Source organism: Siphateles boraxobius, unplaced genomic scaffold (assembly GCF_051911475.1).
Source record: "Siphateles boraxobius isolate OS27281-9 unplaced genomic scaffold, OSU_SipBor_1 22, whole genome shotgun sequence".
Classification (NCBI taxonomy): Eukaryota; Metazoa; Chordata; class Actinopteri; order Cypriniformes; family Leuciscidae; genus Siphateles; species Siphateles boraxobius.
Window position 1 is genome coordinate 13681498 of NW_027508833.1, and position 20639 is coordinate 13702136.

Here is a 20639-nt window from a genome sequence, read left to right on the forward strand (position 1 = left end):
GTTGACCCTCTGACCAGAAAAAAAGTTCAAAAGGACCCATATGGACTACTGTCTGGCGGACTTGATTTGACTTTTTAACATCAGAAAGAGTCTATGAGGACATCATGTAGCTTTTAGACCTTCTGGGGACCCTCTGAGCAGAAAAAAAGATCAAAAGCTCCCATATGGACTACTGTCTGGCGGATTTGACTTGAATTTTTAACATCAGAAAGAATTAATGAGGACATCATGTAGCTTTTAAACCTTCTGGGGACCCTCTGAGGAGAACAAAAGTTCAAAAGGTCCCATATGGACTACTGTCTGGCAGACTTGACTTGACTTTTTAACATCAGAAAGAGTCAATGAAGACATCATGTAGCTTTTCATGTAGCTGTCTGGCGGACTTGACTTTTTAACATCAGAATGTTTCTAAAAGGACATCATCATGTAGCTTTAGACTGTGGGGACCCTCTGACCTGATCTTTTAACATGAGAAAGACTCTGTAAGGACATCATTTAGCTTTTAGACCTTTTGTTCACCCTTTGACCAGAAAAAAGTTAAAAAGGTCCCATATGGACTACTGTCTGGCGGACTTGATTTGACTGTTTAACATCAGAAAGAGTCTATGAGGACATCATGTAGCTTTTAGACCTTCTGGGGACCCTCTGAGGAGAAAAAAAGTTCAAAAGGTCCCATATGGACTACTGTATGGCGGACTTGACTTTTTAACATCAGAAAGAGTCTTTAAGGAAATAATGTAGCTATTAGACCTTCTATGGACCGTCTGAGGAGAAAAAAAGTTCAAAAGTTCCCACATGGACTACTGTCTGGCGAGACTTGACCTGACTTTTTAACATCAGAAAGAGTCAAGGACATCATGTAGCTTTTAGACCTTCTGTGGACCCTTTGAGGAGAAAAAAGTTCAAAATGTCCCATATGGACTACTGTCTGGCGGACTTGACTTTTTAACACCAGAAAGAGTCTATGAGGACATTATGTAGCTTTTAGACCTTCTGGGGACCCTCTGAGCAGAAAAAAAGATCAAAAGCTCCCATAAGGCCTACTGTCTGGCTGACTTGACTTGACTTTTTAACAACAAAGAATCTATGTGGACATCATGTAGCTTTTAGACCTTCTGTGGACCCTCTGAGCAGAAAAAACATTCAACAGGTCCCTTATTGACTACTGTATGGTGGACTTGACTTGACTTTTTAACATCAGAGAGAGTCTTTGAGGACATCATGTAGCTATTAGACCTTCTAGGGACCCTCTGAATAGAAAAAAGTTCAAAAGATCCCATATGGATTACTGTCTGGCGGACTTGACTTGAATTTTTAACATCAGAAAGAGTCTTTAAGGACATCATACACCTTTTAGACCTCTGGGGACCCTCTGAGCAGAAAGAAAGTTAAAAAGGTCCCATAAGGCCTACTTTCTGGCGGACTTGACTTGACTTTTTAACATCAGAAAGAGTCTTTGAGGATATAATGTAGCTTTAGACCTTCTGGAGACCCTCTGAGGAGAAAAAAAGTTCAAAAGGTCCCATATGGACTACTGTCTGGCGGACTTGACTTGACTTTTTAACATCAGAAAGAGTCTATGAGGACATCATGTAGCTTTTAGAATTTCTGGGGACCCTCTGAGGAGAAAAAAGTTCAAAAGTTCCCATATGGACTACTGTCTGACGGACTTGACTTGACTTTTTAACAACAAAGAATCTATGTGGACATCATGTAGCTTTTAGACCTTCTGTGGACCCTCTGAGCAGAAAAAACGTTCAACAGGTCCCTTATTGACTACTGTATGGCGGACTTGACTTTTTAACATCAGAAAGAGTCTTTAAGGAAATAATGTAGCTATTAGACCTTCTATGGACCGTCTGAGGAAAAATAAAGTTCAAAAGTTCCCAGATGGACTACTGTCTGGCGAGACTTGACCTGACTTTTTAACATCAGAAAGAGTCTTTAAGGACATCATGTAGCTTTTAGACCTTCTGGGGACCCTTTGAGGAGAAAAAAGTTCAAAATGTCCCATATGGACTACTGTCTGGCGGACTTGACTTTTTAACATCAGAAAGAGTCTATGAGGACATCATGTAGCTTTTAGACCTTCTGGGGACCCTCTGAGCAGAAAAAAAGATCAAAAGCTCCCATAAGGCCTACTGTCTGGCTGACCTGACTTGACTTTTTAACAACAAAGAATCTATGTGGACATCATGTAGCTTTTAGACCTTCTGTGGGACCCTCTGAGCAGAAAAAACGTTCAACAGGTCCCTTATTGACTACTGTATGGTGGACTTGACTTGACTTTTTAACATCAGAGAGAGTCTTTGAGGACATCATGTAGCTATTAGACCTTCTAGGGACCCTCTGAATAGAAAAAAGTTCAAAAGATCCCATATGGATTACTGTCTGGCGGACTTGACTTGAATTTTTAACATCAGAAAGACTCTTTTAAGGACATCATACACCTTTTAGACCTCTGGGGACTCTCTGAGCAGAAAGAAAGTTAAAAAGGTCCCATATGGCCTATTTCTGGCAGACTTGACTTGACTTTTTAACATAAGAAAGAGTCTTTGAGGACATAATGTAGCTTTAGACCTTCTAGAGACACTCTGAGGAGAAAAAAAGTTCAAAAGGTCCCATATGGACTACTGTCTGGCGGACTTGACTTGACTTTTTAACATCAGAAAGAGTCTATGAGGACATCATGTAGCTTTTAGAATTTCTGGGGACCCTCTGAGGAGAAAAAAGTTCAAAAGTTCCCATATGGACTACTGTCTGACGGACTTGACTTGACTTTTTAACATCAGAAAGAGTCTATGAGGACATCATGTAGCTTTTGACCTTCTATGGACCCTTTGAGCAGAAAAAAAGATCAAAAGCTCCCATATGGACTACTGTATGGCAGACTTGACTTGACTTTTTAGCATCAGAAAGAGTCTATGAGGACATCATGTAGCTTTTAGAACTTCTGGGGACCCTCTGAGGAGAAAAAAGTTCAAAAGTTCCCATATGGACTACTGTCTGACGGACTTTAATTGACTTTTTAACATCAGAAAGAGTCCATGAGGACATCTAGTAGCTTTTAGACTTTCTGGGGATCCACTGAGCAGAAAAAAAGTTCAAAAGGTCCCATATAGACTACTGTCTGGCGGACTTGACTTGACTTTTGAACATCAGAAAGAGTCTTTGAGGAAATAATGTAGCTTTTAGACCTTCTGTGGACCCTCTGAGAAGAAAAAAAGGTCAAAAGCTCCCACAAGAACTACTGTCTAGCGGACTTGACTTGACTTTTTAACATCAGAAAGTAACTATAAGGACATCATGTAGCTTTTAGACCTTCTGTTGACCCTCTGAGCAGAAATGTTTTTCAAAAGGTCCAATATGGACTACTGTATGGCGGACTTGACTTTTTAACATCAGAAAGAGTCTTTAAGGACATCATGTAGCTTTTAGACCTTCTGGGGACCCTCTGAGGAGAAAAAAAGTTCAAAAGGTCCGATATGAAATACTTTCTGGCGGACTTGACTTGACTTTTTAACATCAGAAAGAGTCCATTAGGACATCATGTAGCTTTAAGATCTTCTGGGGACCCTCGGAGGAGAAAAAAAGTTCAAAAGGTCCCATATGGACTAGTGTCTGGCGGTCTTGACTTGAAATTTAAAGATCGGAAAGAGTCTATGAGGACATCTGTAGCTTTTAGACCTTCTGGGGACCCTCTGAGGAGAAAAAATGTTCAAAAGGTCTCATATGGACTACTGTCTGGAGGACTTGACTTGACTTTTTAACATCAGAAAGTGTCTATAAGGACATCAAATAGCTTTTAGACCTTCTGTGGACTCTCTGAGCACTGTATGGCGGACTTGACTTGACTTTTTAATATCAGAAAGAGTCAATGCGGAAATCACATAGCTTTTAGACCTTCTTGGGACCCTCTGAGCAGAAAAAAAGGTAAAAAGCTCCCATATGGACTACTGTCTAGCGGACTTGACTTGACGTTTTAACATCAGAAAGAGTCCTCAAGGACATCACGTAGCTTTTAGACCTTCTGGGGACCCTCTGAGGAGAAAAAAAGTTCAAAATGTCCTATATGGACTAGTGTCTGGCGGACTTGACTTGAATTTTAAACATCAGAAAGAGTCTATGAGAACATCTGTAGCTTTTTTTGACCTTCTGGGGACTCTCTGAGGAGAAAAAAAGTTCAAAATGTCCCATATGGACTACTGTCTGGAGGACTTGACTTGACTTTAACATCAGAAAGAGTCTTTAGGGACATTATGTAGCTTTTAGACCTTCTTTGGACCCTCTGAGCAGAAAAAAAGTTAAAAAGCTCCCATATGGACTACTGTCTAGCAGACTTGACTTGACTTTACTTTTTAACATCAGAAAGAGTCTTTAATGACATCACGTAGCTTTTAGACCTTCTGGGGACCCTCTGAGGAGAAAAAAAGTTCAAAATGTCCTATATGCACTAGTGTCTGGCGGACTTGACTTGAATTTTAAACATCAGAAAGAGTCTATGAGGACATCTGTAGCTTTTAGACCTTCTGGAGACCCTCTGAGGAGAAAAAAAGTTCAAAAGGTCCCATATGGACTACTGTCTGGTGGACTTGGCGACTTTTTAACATCAGAAAGAGTCTATGAGAACATCTGTAGCTTTTTTTGACATTCTGGGGACTCTCTGAGGAGAAAAAAAAGTTCAAAAGGTCCCATATGGACTACTGTCTGGCAGACTTTACTTGACTTTTTAACATCAGAAAGAGTTCATGAGGACATCATGTAGCTTTTAAACCTTCTGGGGACCCTCTGAGAAGAAAAAAAGTTCAAAAGGTCCCATATGGACTAGCGTCTTGCGGACTTGACTTGACTTTATAACATCAGAAAGAGTTCATGAGGACATCATGTAGCTTTTAGACCATCTGGGGAGCCTCTGAGGAGAAAAAAGTTCAAAAGGTCCCATATGGACTACTGTCTGGCGGACTTGACTTTTTAACATCAGAAAGTCTCTATAAGGACATCATGTAGCTCTTAGACCTTCTGTGGACCCTCTGAGAAGAAAAAAAGTTCAAAAGGTCCCAGAAGGACTACTGTATTGCGGATTTGACTTGACTTTTTAACAATAAAAAATATTCAATCAGGACATCATGTAGCTTTTAGAACTTCTGAGGACCCTCTGAGCAGAGAAAAAGTTCAAAAGGTGTCTGGCGGACTTGACTTGAATTTTAAACATCAGAAAGAGTCTATGAGGACATCTGTAGCTTTTAGACCTTCTGGGGACCATCTGAGGAGAAATTTTTTTCAAAAGGTCTAATATGGACTACTGTCTGGAGGACTTGACTTGACTTTTTAACATCATAAAGAGTCTTTAAGGACATCATGTAGCTTTTAGACCCTCTGAGGAGAAAAAAAGTTCCTAAGGTCCCATATGGACTACTGTCTGGCGGACTTGACTTGACTTTTTAACATCAGAAAGAGTCTTTAAGGAAATAATGTAGCTTTTAGACCTTCTGTGGACCCTCGGAGGAGAAAAAAAGTTCATAAGGTCCCATAAGGAAAACTGTCTGGTGGACTTGACTTGACTTTTTAACATCAGAAAGTGTCTATAAGGACATCAAATAGCTTTTAGACCTTCTGTGGACTCTCTGAGCAGAAAAAGAAAAACAGTTCAAAAGGTCCCATATGGACTACTGTCTGGCGGACTTGACTTGAATTTTTAACATCAGAAAGAGTCTTTAAGGACATCATACACCTTTTAGACCTCTGGGGACCCTCTGAGCAGAAAGAAAGTTAAAAAGGTCCCATATGGCCTATTTCTGGCAGACTTGACTTGACTTTTTAACATAAGAAAGAGTCTTTGAGGACATAATGTAGCTTTAGACCTTCTAGAGACACTCTGAGGAGAAAAAAAGTTCAAAAGGTCCCATATGGACTACTGTCTGGTGGACTTGACTTGACTTTTTAACATCAGAAAGAGTCTATGAGGACATCATGTAGCTTTTAGAATTTCTGGGGACCCTCTGAGGAGAAAAAAGTTCAAAAGTTCCCATATGGACTACTGTCTGACGGACTTGACTTGACTTTTTAACATCAGAAAGAGTCTATGAGGACATCATGTAGCTTTTGACCTTCTGGGGACCCTTTGAGCAGAAAAAAAGATCAAAAGCTCCCATATGGACTACTGTATGGCAGACTTGACTTGACTTTTTAGCATCAGAAAGAGTCTATGAGGACATCATGTAGCTTTTAGAACTTCTGGGGACCCTCTGAGGAGAAAAAAGTTCAAAAGTTCCCATATGGACTACTGTCTGACGGACTTTAATTGACTTTTTAACATCAGAAAGAGTCCATGAGGACATCTAGTAGCTTTTAGACTTTCTGGGGATCCACTGAGCAGAAAAAAAGTTCAAAAGGTCCCATATAGACTACTGTCTGGCGGACTTGACTTGACTTTTGAACATCAGAAAGAGTCTTTGAGGAAATAATGTAGCTTTTAGACCTTCTGTGGACCCTCTGAGAAGAAAAATAGGTCAAAAGCTCCCACAAGAACTACTGTCTAGCGGACTTGACTTGACTTTTTAACATCAGAAAGTAACTATAAGGACATCATGTAGCTTTTAGACCTTCTGTTGACCCTCTGAGCAGAAATGTTTTTCAAAAGGTCCAATATGGACTACTGTATGGCGGACTTGACTTTTTAACATCAGAAAGAGTCTTTAAGGACATCATGTAGCTTTTAGACCTTCTGGGGACCCTCTGAGGAGAAAAAAAGTTCAAAAGGTCCGATATGAAATACTTTCTGGCGGACTTGACTTGACTTTTTAACATCAGAAAGAGTCCATGAGGACATCATGTAGCTTTAAGATCTTCTGGGGACCCTCGGAGGAGAAAAAAAGTTACAAAGGTCCCATATGGACTAGTGTCTGGCGGTCTTGACTTGAAATTTAAAGATCGGAAAGAGTCTATGAGGACATCTGTAGCTTTTAGACCTTCTGGGGACCCTCTGAGGAGAAAAATGTTCAAAAGGTCTCATATGGACTACTGTCTGGAGGACTTGACTTGACTTTTTAACATCAGAAAGTGTCTATAAGGACATCATACACCTTTTAGACCTTCTGTGGACTCTCTGAGCACTGTATGGCGGACTTGACTTGACTTTTTAATATCAGAAAGAGTCAATGCGGAAATCACATAGCTTTTAGACCTTCTTGGGACCCTCTGAGCAGAAAAAAAGGTAAAAAGCTCCCATATGGACTACTGTCTAGCGGACTTGACTTGACGTTTTAACATCAGAAAGAGTCCTCAAGGACATCACGTAGCTTTTAGACCTTCTGGGGACCCTCTGAGGAGAAAAAAAGTTCAAAATGTCCTATATGGACTAGTGTCTGGCGGACTTGACTTGACTTTAACATCAGAAAGAGTCTTTAGGGACATTATGTAGCTTTTAGACCTTCTTTGGACCCTCTGAGCAGAAAAAAAGTTAAAAAGCTCCCATATGGACTACTGTCTAGCAGACTTGACTTGACTTTACTTTTTAACATCAGAAAGAGTCTTTAATGACATCACGTAGCTTTTAGACCTTCTGGGGACCCTCTGAGGAGAAAAAAAGTTCAAAATGTCCTATATGCACTAGTGTCTGGCGGACTTGACTTGAATTTTAAACATCAGAAAGAGTCTATGAGGACATCTGTAGCTTTTAGACCTTCTGGAGACCCTCTGAGGAGAAAAAAAGTTCAAAAGGTCCCATATGGACTAGTGTCTGGCGGACTTGACTTGAATTTTAAACATCAGAAAGAGTCTATGAGAACATCTGTAGCTTTTTTTGACCTTCTGGGGACTCTCTGAGGAGAAAAAAAGTTCAAAATGTCCCATATGGACTACTGTCTGGAGGACTTGACTTGACTTTAACATCAGAAAGAGTCTTTAGGGACATTATGTAGCTTTTAGACCTTCTTTGGACCCTCTGAGCAGAAAAAAAGTTAAAAAGCTCCCATATGGACTACTGTCTAGCAGACTTGACTTGACTTTACTTTTTAACATCAGAAAGAGTCTTTAATGACATCACGTAGCTTTTAGACCTTCTGGGGACCCTCTGAGGAGAAAAAAAGTTCAAAATGTCCTATATGCACTAGTATCTGGCGGACTTGACTTGAATTTTTAACATCAGAAAGAGTCTATGAGGACATCTGTAGCTTTTAGACCTTCTGGAGACCCTCTGAGGAGAAAAAAAGTTCAAAAGGTCCCATATGGACTACTGTCTGGTGGACTTGGCGACTTTTTAACATCAGAAAGAGTCTATGAGAACATCTGTAGCTTTTTTTGACATTCTGGGGACTCTCTGAGGAGAAAAAAAGTTCAAAAGGTCCCATATGGACTACTGTCTGGCAGACTTTACTTGACTTTTTAACATCAGAAAGAGTTCATGAGGACATCATGTAGCTTTTAAACCTTCTGGGGACCCTCTGAGAAGAAAAAAAGTTCAAAAGGTCCCATATGGACTAGCGTCTTGCGGACTTGACTTGACTTTATAACATCAGAAAGAGTTCATGAGGACATCATGTAGCTTTTAGACCTTCTGGGGAGCCTCTGAGGAGAAAAAAGTTCAAAAGGTCCCATATGGACTACTGTCTGGCGGACTTGACTTTTTAACATCAGAAAGTCTCTATAAGGACATCATGTAGCTCTTAGACCTTCTGTGGACCCTCTGAGAAGAAAAAAAGTTCAAAAGGTCCCAGAAGGACTACTGTATTGCGGATTTGACTTGACTTTTTAACAATAAAAAATATTCAATCAGGACATCATGTAGCTTTTAGAACTTCTGAGGACCCTCTGAGCAGAGAAAAAGTTCAAAAGGTGTCTGGCGGACTTGACTTGAATTTTAAACATCAGAAAGAGTCTATGAGGACATCTGTAGCTTTTAGACCTTCTGGGGACCATCTGAGGAGAAATTTTTTTCAAAAGGTCTAATATGGACTACTGTCTGGAGGACTTGACTTGACTTTTTAACATCATAAAGAGTCTTTAAGGACATCATGTAGCTTTTAGACCCTCTGAGGAGAAAAAAAGTTCCTAAGGTCCCATATGGACTACTGTCTGGCGGACTTGACTTGACTTTTTAACATCAGAAAGAGTCTTTAAGGAAATAATGTAGCTTTTAGACCTTCTGTGGACCCTCGGAGGAGAAAAAAAGTTCATAAGGTCCCATAAGGAAAACTGTCTGGTGGACTTGACTTGATTTTTTAACATCAGAAAGTGTCTATAAGGACATCAAATAGCTTTTAGACCTTCTGTGGACTCTCTGAGCAGAAAAAGAAAAACAGTTCAAAAGGTCCCATATGGACTACTGTCTGGCGGACTTGACTTGAATTTTTAACATCAGAAAGAGTCTTTAAGGACATCATACACCTTTTAGACCTCTGGGGACCCTCTGAGCAGAAAGAAAGTTAAAAAGGTCCCATATGGCCTATTTCTGGCAGACTTGACTTGACTTTTTAACATAAGAAAGAGTCTTTGAGGACATAATGTAGCTTTAGACCTTCTAGAGACACTCTGAGGAGAAAAAAAGTTCAAAAGGTCCCATATGGACTACTGTCTGGTGGACTTGACTTGACTTTTTAACATCAGAAAGAGTCTATGAGGACATCATGTAGCTTTTAGAATTTCTGGGGACCCTCTGAGGAGAAAAAAGTTCAAAAGTTCCCATATGGACTACTGTCTGACGGACTTGACTTGACTTTTTAACATCAGAAAGAGTCTATGAGGACATCATGTAGCTTTTGACCTTCTGGGGACCCTTTGAGCAGAAAAAAAGATCAAAAGCTCCCATATGGACTACTGTATGGCAGACTTGACTTGACTTTTTAGCATCAGAAAGAGTCTATGAGGACATCATGTAGCTTTTAGAACTTCTGGGGACCCTCTGAGGAGAAAAAAGTTCAAAAGTTCCCATATGGACTACTGTCTGAGGACTTTAATTGACTTTTTAACATCAGAAAGAGTCCATGAGGACATCTGGTAGCTTTTAGACTTTCTGGGGATCCACTGAGCAGAAAAAAAGTTCAAAAGGTCCCATATAGACTACTGTCTGGCGGACTTGACTTGACTTTTGAACATCAGAAAGAGTCTTTGAGGAAATAATGTAGCTTTTAGACCTTCTGTGGACCCTCTGAGAAGAAAAATAGGTCAAAAGCTCCCACAAGAACTACTGTCTAGCGGACTTGACTTGACTTTTTAACATCAGAAAGTAACTATAAGGACATCATGTAGCTTTTAGACCTTCTGTTGACCCTCTGAGCAGAAATGTTTTTCAAAAGGTCCAATATGGACTACTGTATGGCGGACTTGACTTTTTAACATCAGAAAGAGTCTTTAAGGACATCATGTAGCTTTTAGACCTTCTGGGGACCCTCTGAGGAGAAAAAAAGTTCAAAAGGTCCGATATGAAATACTTTCTGGCGGACTTGACTTGACTTTTTAACATCAGAAAGAGTCCATGAGGACATCATGTAGCTTTAAGATCTTCTGGGGACCCTCGGAGGAGAAAAAAAGTTCAAAAGGTCCCATATGGACTAGTGTCTGGCGGTCTTGACTTGAAATTTAAAGATCGGAAAGAGTCTATGAGGACATCTGTAGCTTTTAGACCTTCTGGGGACCCTCTGAGGAGAAAAAATGTTCAAAAGGTCTCATATGGACTACTGTCTGGAGGACTTGACTTGACTTTTTAACATCAGAAAGTGTCTATAAGGACATCAAATAGCTTTTAGACCTTCTGTGGACTCTCTGAGCACTGTATGGCGGACTTGACTTGACTTTTTAATATCAGAAAGAGTCAATGCGGAAATCACATAGCTTTTAGACCTTCTTGGGACCCTCTGAGCAGAAAAAAAGGTAAAAAGCTCCCATATGGACTACTGTCTAGCGGACTTGACTTGACGTTTTAACATCAGAAAGAGTCCTCAAGGACATCACGTAGCTTTTAGACCTTCTGGGGACCCTCTGAGGAGAAAAAAAGTTCAAAATGTCCTATATGGACTAGTGTCTGGCGGACTTGACTTGACTTTAACATCAGAAAGAGTCTTTAGGGACATTATGTAGCTTTTAGACCTTCTTTGGACCCTCTGAGCAGAAAAAAAGTTAAAAAGCTCCCATATGGACTACTGTCTAGCAGACTTGACTTGACTTTACTTTTTAACATCAGAAAGAGTCTTTAATGACATCACGTAGCTTTTAGACCTTCTGGGGACCCTCTGAGGAGAAAAAAAGTTCAAAATGTCCTATATGCACTAGTGTCTGGCGGACTTGACTTGAATTTTAAACATCAGAAAGAGTCTATGAGGACATCTGTAGCTTTTAGACCTTCTGGAGACCCTCTGAGGAGAAAAAAAGTTCAAAAGGTCCCATATGGACTACTGTCTGGTGGACTTGGCGACTTTTTAACATCAGAAAGAGTCTATGAGAACATCTGTAGCTTTTTTTGACATTCTGGGGACTCTCTGAGGAGAAAAAAAGTTCAAAAGGTCCCATATGGACTACTGTCTGGCAGACTTTACTTGACTTTTTAACATCAGAAAGAGTTCATGAGGACATCATGTAGCTTTTAAACCTTCTGGGGACCCTCTGAGAAGAAAAAAAGTTCAAAAGGTCCCATATGGACTAGCGTCTTGCGGACTTAACTGGACTTTATAACATCAGAAAGAGTTCATGAGGACATCATGTAGCTTTTAGACCTTCTGGGGAGCCTCTGAGGAGAAAAAAGTTCAAAATGTCCCATATGGACTACTGTCTGGCGGACTTGACTTTTTAACACCAGAAAGAGTCTATGAGGACATTATGTAGCTTTTAGACCTTCTGGGGACCCTCTGAGCAGAAAAAAAGATCAAAAGCTCCCATAAGGCCTACTGTCTGGCTGACTTGACTTGACTTTTTAACAACAAAGAATCTATGTGGACATCATGTAGCTTTTAGACCTTCTGTGGACCCTCTGAGCAGAAAAAACATTCAACAGGTCCCTTATTGACTACTGTATGGTGGACTTGACTTGACTTTTTAACATCAGAGAGAGTCTTTGAGGACATCATGTAGCTATTAGACCTTCTAGGGACCCTCTGAATAGAAAAAAGTTCAAAAGATCCCATATGGATTACTGTCTGGCGGACTTGACTTGAATTTTTAACATCAGAAAGAGTCTTTAAGGACATCATACACCTTTTAGACCTCTGGGGACCCTCTGAGCAGAAAGAAAGTTAAAAAGGTCCCATAAGGCCTACTTTCTGGCGGACTTGACTTGACTTTTTAACATCAGAAAGAGTCTTTGAGGACATAATGTAGCTTTAGACCTTCTGGAGACCCTCTGAGGAGAAAAAAAGTTCAAAAGGTCCCATATGGACTACTGTCTGGCGGACTTGACTTGACTTTTTAACATCAGAAAGAGTCTATGAGGACATCATGTAGCTTTTAGAATTTCTGGGGACCCTCTGAGGAGAAAAAAGTTCAAATGTTCCCATATGGACTACTGTCTGACGGACTTGACTTGACTTTTTAACTACAAAGAATCTATGTGGACATCATGTAGCTTTTAGACCTTCTGTGGACCCTCTGAGCAGAAAAAACGTTCAACAGGTCCCTTATTGACTACTGTATGGCGGACTTGACTTTTTAACATCAGAAAGAGTCTTTAAGGAAATAATGTAGCTATTAGACCTTCTATGGACCGTCTGAGGAAAAATAAAGTTCAAAAGTTCCCAGATGGACTACTGTCTGGCGAGACTTGACCTGACTTTTTAACATCAGAAAGAGTCTTTAAGGACATCATGTAGCTTTTAGACCTTCTGGGGACCCTTTGAGGAGAAAAAAGTTCAAAATGTCCCATATGGACTACTGTCTGGCGGACTTGACTTTTTAACATCAGAAAGAGTCTATGAGGACATCATGTAGCTTTTAGACCTTCTGGGGACCCTCTGAGCAGAAAAAAAGATCAAAAGCTCCCATAAGGCCTACTGTCTGGCTGACCTGACTTGACTTTTTAACAACAAAGAATCTATGTGGACATCATGTAGCTTTTAGACCTTCTGTGGGACCCTCTGAGCAGAAAAAACGTTCAACAGGTCCCTTATTGACTACTGTATGGTGGACTTGACTTGACTTTTTAACATCAGAGAGAGTCTTTGAGGACATCATGTAGCTATTAGACCTTCTAGGGACCCTCTGAATAGAAAAAAGTTCAAAAGATCCCATATGGATTACTGTCTGGCGGACTTGACTTGAATTTTTAACATCAGAAAGACTCTTTTAAGGACATCATACACCTTTTAGACCTCTGGGGACCCTCTGAGCAGAAAGAAAGTTAAAAAGGTCCCATATGGCCTATTTCTGGCAGACTTGACTTGACTTTTTAACATAAGAAGAGTCTTTGAGGACATAATGTAGCTTTAGACCTTCTAGAGACACTCTGAGGAGAAAAAAAGTTCAAAAGGTCCCATATGGACTACTGTCTGGCGGACTTGACTTGACTTTTTAACATCAGAAAGAGTCTATGAGGACATCATGTAGCTTTTAGAATTTCTGGGGACCCTCTGAGGAGAAAAAAGTTCAAAAGTTCCCATATGGACTAATGTCTGACGGACTTGACTTGACTTTTTAACATCAGAAAGAGTCTATGAGGACATCATGTAGCTTTTGACCTTCTGGGGACCCTTTGAGCAGAAAAAAAGATCAAAAGCTCCCATATGGACTACTGTATGGCAGACTTGACTTGACTTTTTAGCATCAGAAAGAGTCTATGAGGACATCATGTAGCTTTTAGAACTTCTGGGGACCCTCTGAGGAGAAAAAAGTTCAAAAGTTCCCATATGGACTACTGTCTGACGGACTTTAATTGACTTTTTAACATCAGAAAGAGTCCATGAGGACATCTAGTAGCTTTTAGACTTTCTGGGGATCCACTGAGCAGAAAAAAAGTTCAAAAGGTCCCATATAGACTACTGTCTGGCGGACTTGACTTGACTTTTGAACATCAGAAAGAGTCTTTGAGGAAATAATGTAGCTTTTAGACCTTCTGTGGACCCTCTGAGAAGAAAAAAAGGTCAAAAGCTCCCACAAGAACTACTGTCTAGCGGACTTGACTTGACTTTTTAACATCAGAAAGTAACTATAAGGACATCATGTAGCTTTTAGACCTTCTGTTGACCCTCTGAGCAGAAATGTTTTTCAAAAGGTCCAATATGGACTACTGTATGGCGGACTTGACTTTTTAACATCAGAAAGAGTCTTTAAGGACATCATGTAGCTTTTAGACCTTCTGGGGACCCTCTGAGGAGAAAAAAAGTTCAAAAGGTCCGATATGAAATACTTTCTGGCGGACTTGACTTGACTTTTTAACATCAGAAAGAGTCCATTAGGACATCATGTAGCTTTAAGATCTTCTGGGGACCCTCGGAGGAGAAAAAAAGTTCAAAAGGTCCCATATGGACTAGTGTCTGGCGGTCTTGACTTGAAATTTAAAGATCGGAAAGAGTCTATGAGGACATCTGTAGCTTTTAGACCTTCTGGGGACCCTCTGAGGAGAAAAAATGTTCAAAAGGTCTCATATGGACTACTGTCTGGAGGACTTGACTTGACTTTTTAACATCAGAAAGTGTCTATAAGGACATCAAATAGCTTTTAGACCTTCTGTGGACTCTCTGAGCACTGTATGGCGGACTTGACTTGACTTTTTAATATCAGAAAGAGTCAATGCGGAAATCACATAGCTTTTAGACCTTCTTGGGACCCTCTGAGCAGAAAAAAAGGTAAAAAGCTCCCATATGGACTACTGTCTAGCGGACTTGACTTGACGTTTTAACATCAGAAAGAGTCCTCAAGGACATCACGTAGCTTTTAGACCTTCTGGGGACCCTCTGAGGAGAAAAAAAGTTCAAAATGTCCTATATGCACTAGTGTCTGGCGGACTTGACTTGAATTTTAAACATCAGAAAGAGTCTATGAGAACATCTGTAGCTTTTTTTGACCTTCTGGGGACTCTCTGAGGAGAAAAAAAGTTCAAAATGTCCCATATGGACTACTGTCTGGAGGACTTGACTTGACTTTAACATCAGAAAGAGTCTTTAGGGACATTATGTAGCTTTTAGACCTTCTTTGGACCCTCTGAGCAGAAAAAAAGTTAAAAAGCTCCCATATGGACTACTGTCTAGCAGACTTGACTTGACTTTACTTTTTAACATCAGAAAGAGTCTTTAATGACATCACGTAGCTTTTAGACCTTCTGGGGACCCTCTGAGGAGAAAAAAAGTTCAAAATGTCCTATATGCACTAGTGTCTGGCGGACTTGACTTGAATTTTAAACATCAGAAAGAGTCTATGAGGACATCTGTAGCTTTTAGACCTTCTGGAGACCCTCTGAGGAGAAAAAAAGTTCAAAAGGTCCCATATGGACTACTGTCTGGTGGACTTGGCGACTTTTTAACATCAGAAAGAGTCTATGAGAACATCTGTAGCTTTTTTTGACATTCTGGGGACCCTCTGAGGAGAAAAAAGTTCAAAAGTTCCCATATGGACTACTGTCTGAGGACTTTAATTGACTTTTTAACATCAGAAAGAGTCCATGAGGACATCTGGTAGCTTTTAGACTTTCTGGGGATCCACTGAGCAGAAAAAAAGTTCAAAAGGTCCCATATAGACTACTGTCTGGCGGACTTGACTTGACTTTTGAACATCAGAAAGAGTCTTTGAGGAAATAATGTAGCTTTTAGACCTTCTGTGGACCCTCTGAGAAGAAAAATAGGTCAAAAGCTCCCACAAGAACTACTGTCTAGCGGACTTGACTTGACTTTTTAACATCAGAAAGTAACTATAAGGACATCATGTAGCTTTTAGACCTTCTGTTGACCCTCTGAGCAGAAATGTTTTTCAAAAGGTCCAATATGGACTACTGTATGGCGGACTTGACTTTTTAACATCAGAAAGAGTCTTTAAGGACATCATGTAGCTTTTAGACCTTCTGGGGACCCTCTGAGGAGAAAAAAAGTTCAAAAGGTCCGATATGAAATACTTTCTGGCGGACTTGACTTGACTTTTTAACATCAGAAAGAGTCCATGAGGACATCATGTAGCTTTAAGATCTTCTGGGGACCCTCGGAGGAGAAAAAAAGTTCAAAAGGTCCCATATGGACTAGTGTCTGGCGGTCTTGACTTGAAATTTAAAGATCGGAAAGAGTCTATGAGGACATCTGTAGCTTTTAGACCTTCTGGGGACCCTCTGAGGAGAAAAAATGTTCAAAAGGTCTCATATGGACTACTGTCTGGAGGACTTGACTTGACTTTTTAACATCAGAAAGTGTCTATAAGGACATCAAATAGCTTTTAGACCTTCTGTGGACTCTCTGAGCACTGTATGGCGGACTTGACTTGACTTTTTAATATCAGAAAGAGTCAATGCGGAAATCACATAGCTTTTAGACCTTCTTGGGACCCTCTGAGCAGAAAAAAAGGTAAAAAGCTCCCATATGGACTACTGTCTAGCGGACTTGACTTGACGTTTTAACATCAGAAAGAGTCCTCAAGGACATCACGTAGCTTTTAGACCTTCTGGGGACCCTCTGAGGAGAAAAAAAGTTCAAAATGTCCTATATGGACTAGTGTCTGGCGGACTTGACTTGACTTTAACATCAGAAAGAGTCTTTAGGGACATTATGTAGCTTTTAGACCTTCTTTGGACCCTCTGAGCAGAAAAAAAGTTAAAAAGCTCCCATATGGACTACTGTCTAGCAGACTTGACTTGACTTTACTTTTTAACATCAGAAAGAGTCTTTAATGACATCACGTAGCTTTTAGACCTTCTGGGGACCCTCTGAGGAGAAAAAAAGTTCAAAATGTCCTATATGCACTAGTGTCTGGCGGACTTGACTTGAATTTTAAACATCAGAAAGAGTCTATGAGGACATCTGTAGCTTTTAGACCTTCTGGAGACCCTCTGAGGAGAAAAAAAGTTCAAAAGGTCCCATATGGACTACTGTCTGGTGGACTTGGCGACTTTTTAACATCAGAAAGAGTCTATGAGAACATCTGTAGCTTTTTTTGACATTCTGGGGACTCTCTGAGGAGAAAAAAAGTTCAAAAGGTCCCATATGGACTACTGTCTGGCAGACTTTACTTGACTTTTTAACATCAGAAAGAGTTCATGAGGACATCATGTAGCTTTTAAACCTTCTGGGGACCCTCTGAGAAGAAAAAAAGTTCAAAAGGTCCCATATGGACTAGCGTCTTGCGGACTTAACTGGACTTTATAACATCAGAAAGAGTTCATGAGGACATCATGTAGCTTTTAGACCTTCTGGGGAGCCTCTGAGGAGAAAAAAGTTCAAAATGTCCCATATGGACTACTGTCTGGCGGACTTGACTTTTTAACACCAGAAAGAGTCTATGAGGACATTATGTAGCTTTTAGACCTTCTGGGGACCCTCTGAGCAGAAAAAAAGATCAAAAGCTCCCATAAGGCCTACTGTCTGGCTGACTTGACTTGACTTTTTAACAACAAAGAATCTATGTGGACATCATGTAGCTTTTAGACCTTCTGTGGACCCTCTGAGCAGAAAAAACATTCAACAGGTCCCTTATTGACTACTGTATGGTGGACTTGACTTGACTTTTTAACATCAGAGAGAGTCTTTGAGGACATCATGTAGCTATTAGACCTTCTAGGGACCCTCTGAATAGAAAAAAGTTCAAAAGATCCCATATGGATTACTGTCTGGCGGACTTGACTTGAATTTTTAACATCAGAAAGAGTCTTTAAGGACATCATACACCTTTTAGACCTCTGGGGACCCTCTGAGCAGAAAGAAAGTTAAAAAGGTCCCATAAGGCCTACTTTCTGGCGGACTTGACTTGACTTTTTAACATCAGAAAGAGTCTTTGAGGACATAATGTAGCTTTAGACCTTCTGGAGACCCTCTGAGGAGAAAAAAAGTTCAAAAGGTCCCATATGGACTACTGTCTGGCGGACTTGACTTGACTTTTTAACATCAGAAAGAGTCTATGAGGACATCATGTAGCTTTTAGAATTTCTGGGGACCCTCTGAGGAGAAAAAAGTTCAAATGTTCCCATATGGACTACTGTCTGACGGACTTGACTTGACTTTTTAACTACAAAGAATCTATGTGGACATCATGTAGCTTTTAGACCTTCTGTGGACCCTCTGAGCAGAAAAAACGTTCAACAGGTCCCTTATTGACTACTGTATGGCGGACTTGACTTTTTAACATCAGAAAGAGTCTTTAAGGAAATAATGTAGCTATTAGACCTTCTATGGACCGTCTGAGGAAAAATAAAGTTCAAAAGTTCCCAGATGGACTACTGTCTGGCGAGACTTGACCTGACTTTTTAACATCAGAAAGAGTCTTTAAGGACATCATGTAGCTTTTAGACCTTCTGGGGACCCTTTGAGGAGAAAAAAGTTCAAAATGTCCCATATGGACTACTGTCTGGCGGACTTGACTTTTTAACATCAGAAAGAGTCTATGAGGACATCATGTAGCTTTTAGACCTTCTGGGGACCCTCTGAGCAGAAAAAAAGATCAAAAGCTCCCATAAGGCCTACTGTCTGGCTGACCTGACTTGACTTTTTAACAACAAAGAATCTATGTGGACATCATGTAGCTTTTAGACCTTCTGTGGGACCCTCTGAGCAGAAAAAACGTTCAACAGGTCCCTTATTGACTACTGTATGGTGGACTTGACTTGACTTTTTAACATCAGAGAGAGTCTTTGAGGACATCATGTAGCTATTAGACCTTCTAGGGACCCTCTGAATAGAAAAAAGTTCAAAAGATCCCATATGGATTACTGTCTGGCGGACTTGACTTGAATTTTTAACATCAGAAAGACTCTTTTAAGGACATCATACACCTTTTAGACCTCTGGGGACCCTCTGAGCAGAAAGAAAGTTAAAAAGGTCCCATATGGCCTATTTCTGGCAGACTTGACTTGACTTTTTAACATAAGAAGAGTCTTTGAGGACATAATGTAGCTTTAGACCTTCTAGAGACACTCTGAGGAGAAAAAAAGTTCAAAAGGTCCCATATGGACTACTGTCTGGCGGACTTGACTTGACTTTTTAACATCAGAAAGAGTCTATGAGGACATCATGTAGCTTTTAGAATTTCTGGGGACCCTCTGAGGAGAAAAAAGTTCAAAAGTTCCCATATGGACTAATGTCTGACGGACTTGACTTGACTTTTTAACATCAGAAAGAGTCTATGAGGACATCATGTAGCTTTTGACCTTCTGGGGACCCTTTGAGCAGAAAAAAAGATCAAAAGCTCCCATATGGACTACTGTATGGCAGACTTGACTTGACTTTTTAGCATCAGAAAGAGTCTATGAGGACATCATGTAGCTTTTAGAACTTCTGGGGACCCTCTGAGGAGAAAAAAGTTCAAAAGTTCCCATATGGACTACTGTCTGACGGACTTTAATTGACTTTTTAACATCAGAAAGAGTCCATGAGGACATCTAGTAGCTTTTAGACTTTCTGGGGATCCACTGAGCAGAAAAAAAGTTCAAAAGGTCCCATATAGACTACTGTCTGGCGGACTTGACTTGACTTTTGAACATCAGAAAGAGTCTTTGAGGAAATAATGTAGCTTTTAGACCTTCTGTGGACCCTCTGAGAAGAAAAAAAGGTCAAAAGCTCCCACAAGAACTACTGTCTAGCGGACTTGACTTGACTTTTTAACATCAGAAAGTAACTATAAGGACATCATGTAGCTTTTAGACCTTCTGTTGACCCTCTGAGCAGAAATGTTTTTCAAAAGGTCCAATATGGACTACTGTATGGCGGACTTGACTTTTTAACATCAGAAAGAGTCTTTAAGGACATCATGTAGCTTTTAGACCTTCTGGGGACCCTCTGAGGAGAAAAAAAGTTCAAAAGGTCCGATATGAAATACTTTCTGGCGGACTTGACTTGACTTTTTAACATCAGAAAGAGTCCATTAGGACATCATGTAGCTTTAAGATCTTCTGGGGACCCTCGGAGGAGAAAAAAAGTTCAAAAGGTGCCATATGGACTAGTGTCTGGCGGTCTTGACTTGAAATTTAAAGATCGGAAAGAGTCTATGAGGACATCTGTAGCTTTTAGACCTTCTGGGGACCCTCTGAGGAGAAAAAATGTTCAAAAGGTCTCATATGGACTACTGTCTGGAGGACTTGACTTGACTTTTTAACATCAGAAAGTGTCTATAAGGACATCAAATAGCTTTTAGACCTTCTGTGGACTCTCTGAGCACTGTATGGCGGACTTGACTTGACTTTTTAATATCAGAAAGAGTCAATGCGGAAATCACATAGCTTTTAGACCTTCTTGGGACCCTCTGAGCAGAAAAAAAGGTAAAAAGCTCCCATATGGACTACTGTCTAGCGGACTTGACTTGACGTTTTAACATCAGAAAGAGTCCTCAAGGACATCACGTAGCTTTTAGACCTTCTGGGGACCCTCTGAGGAGAAAAAAAGTTCAAAATGTCCTATATGCACTAGTGTCTGGCGGACTTGACTTGAATTTTAAACATCAGAAAGAGTCTATGAGAACATCTGTAGCTTTTTTTGACCTTCTGGGGACTCTCTGAGGAGAAAAAAAGTTCAAAATGTCCCATATGGACTACTGTC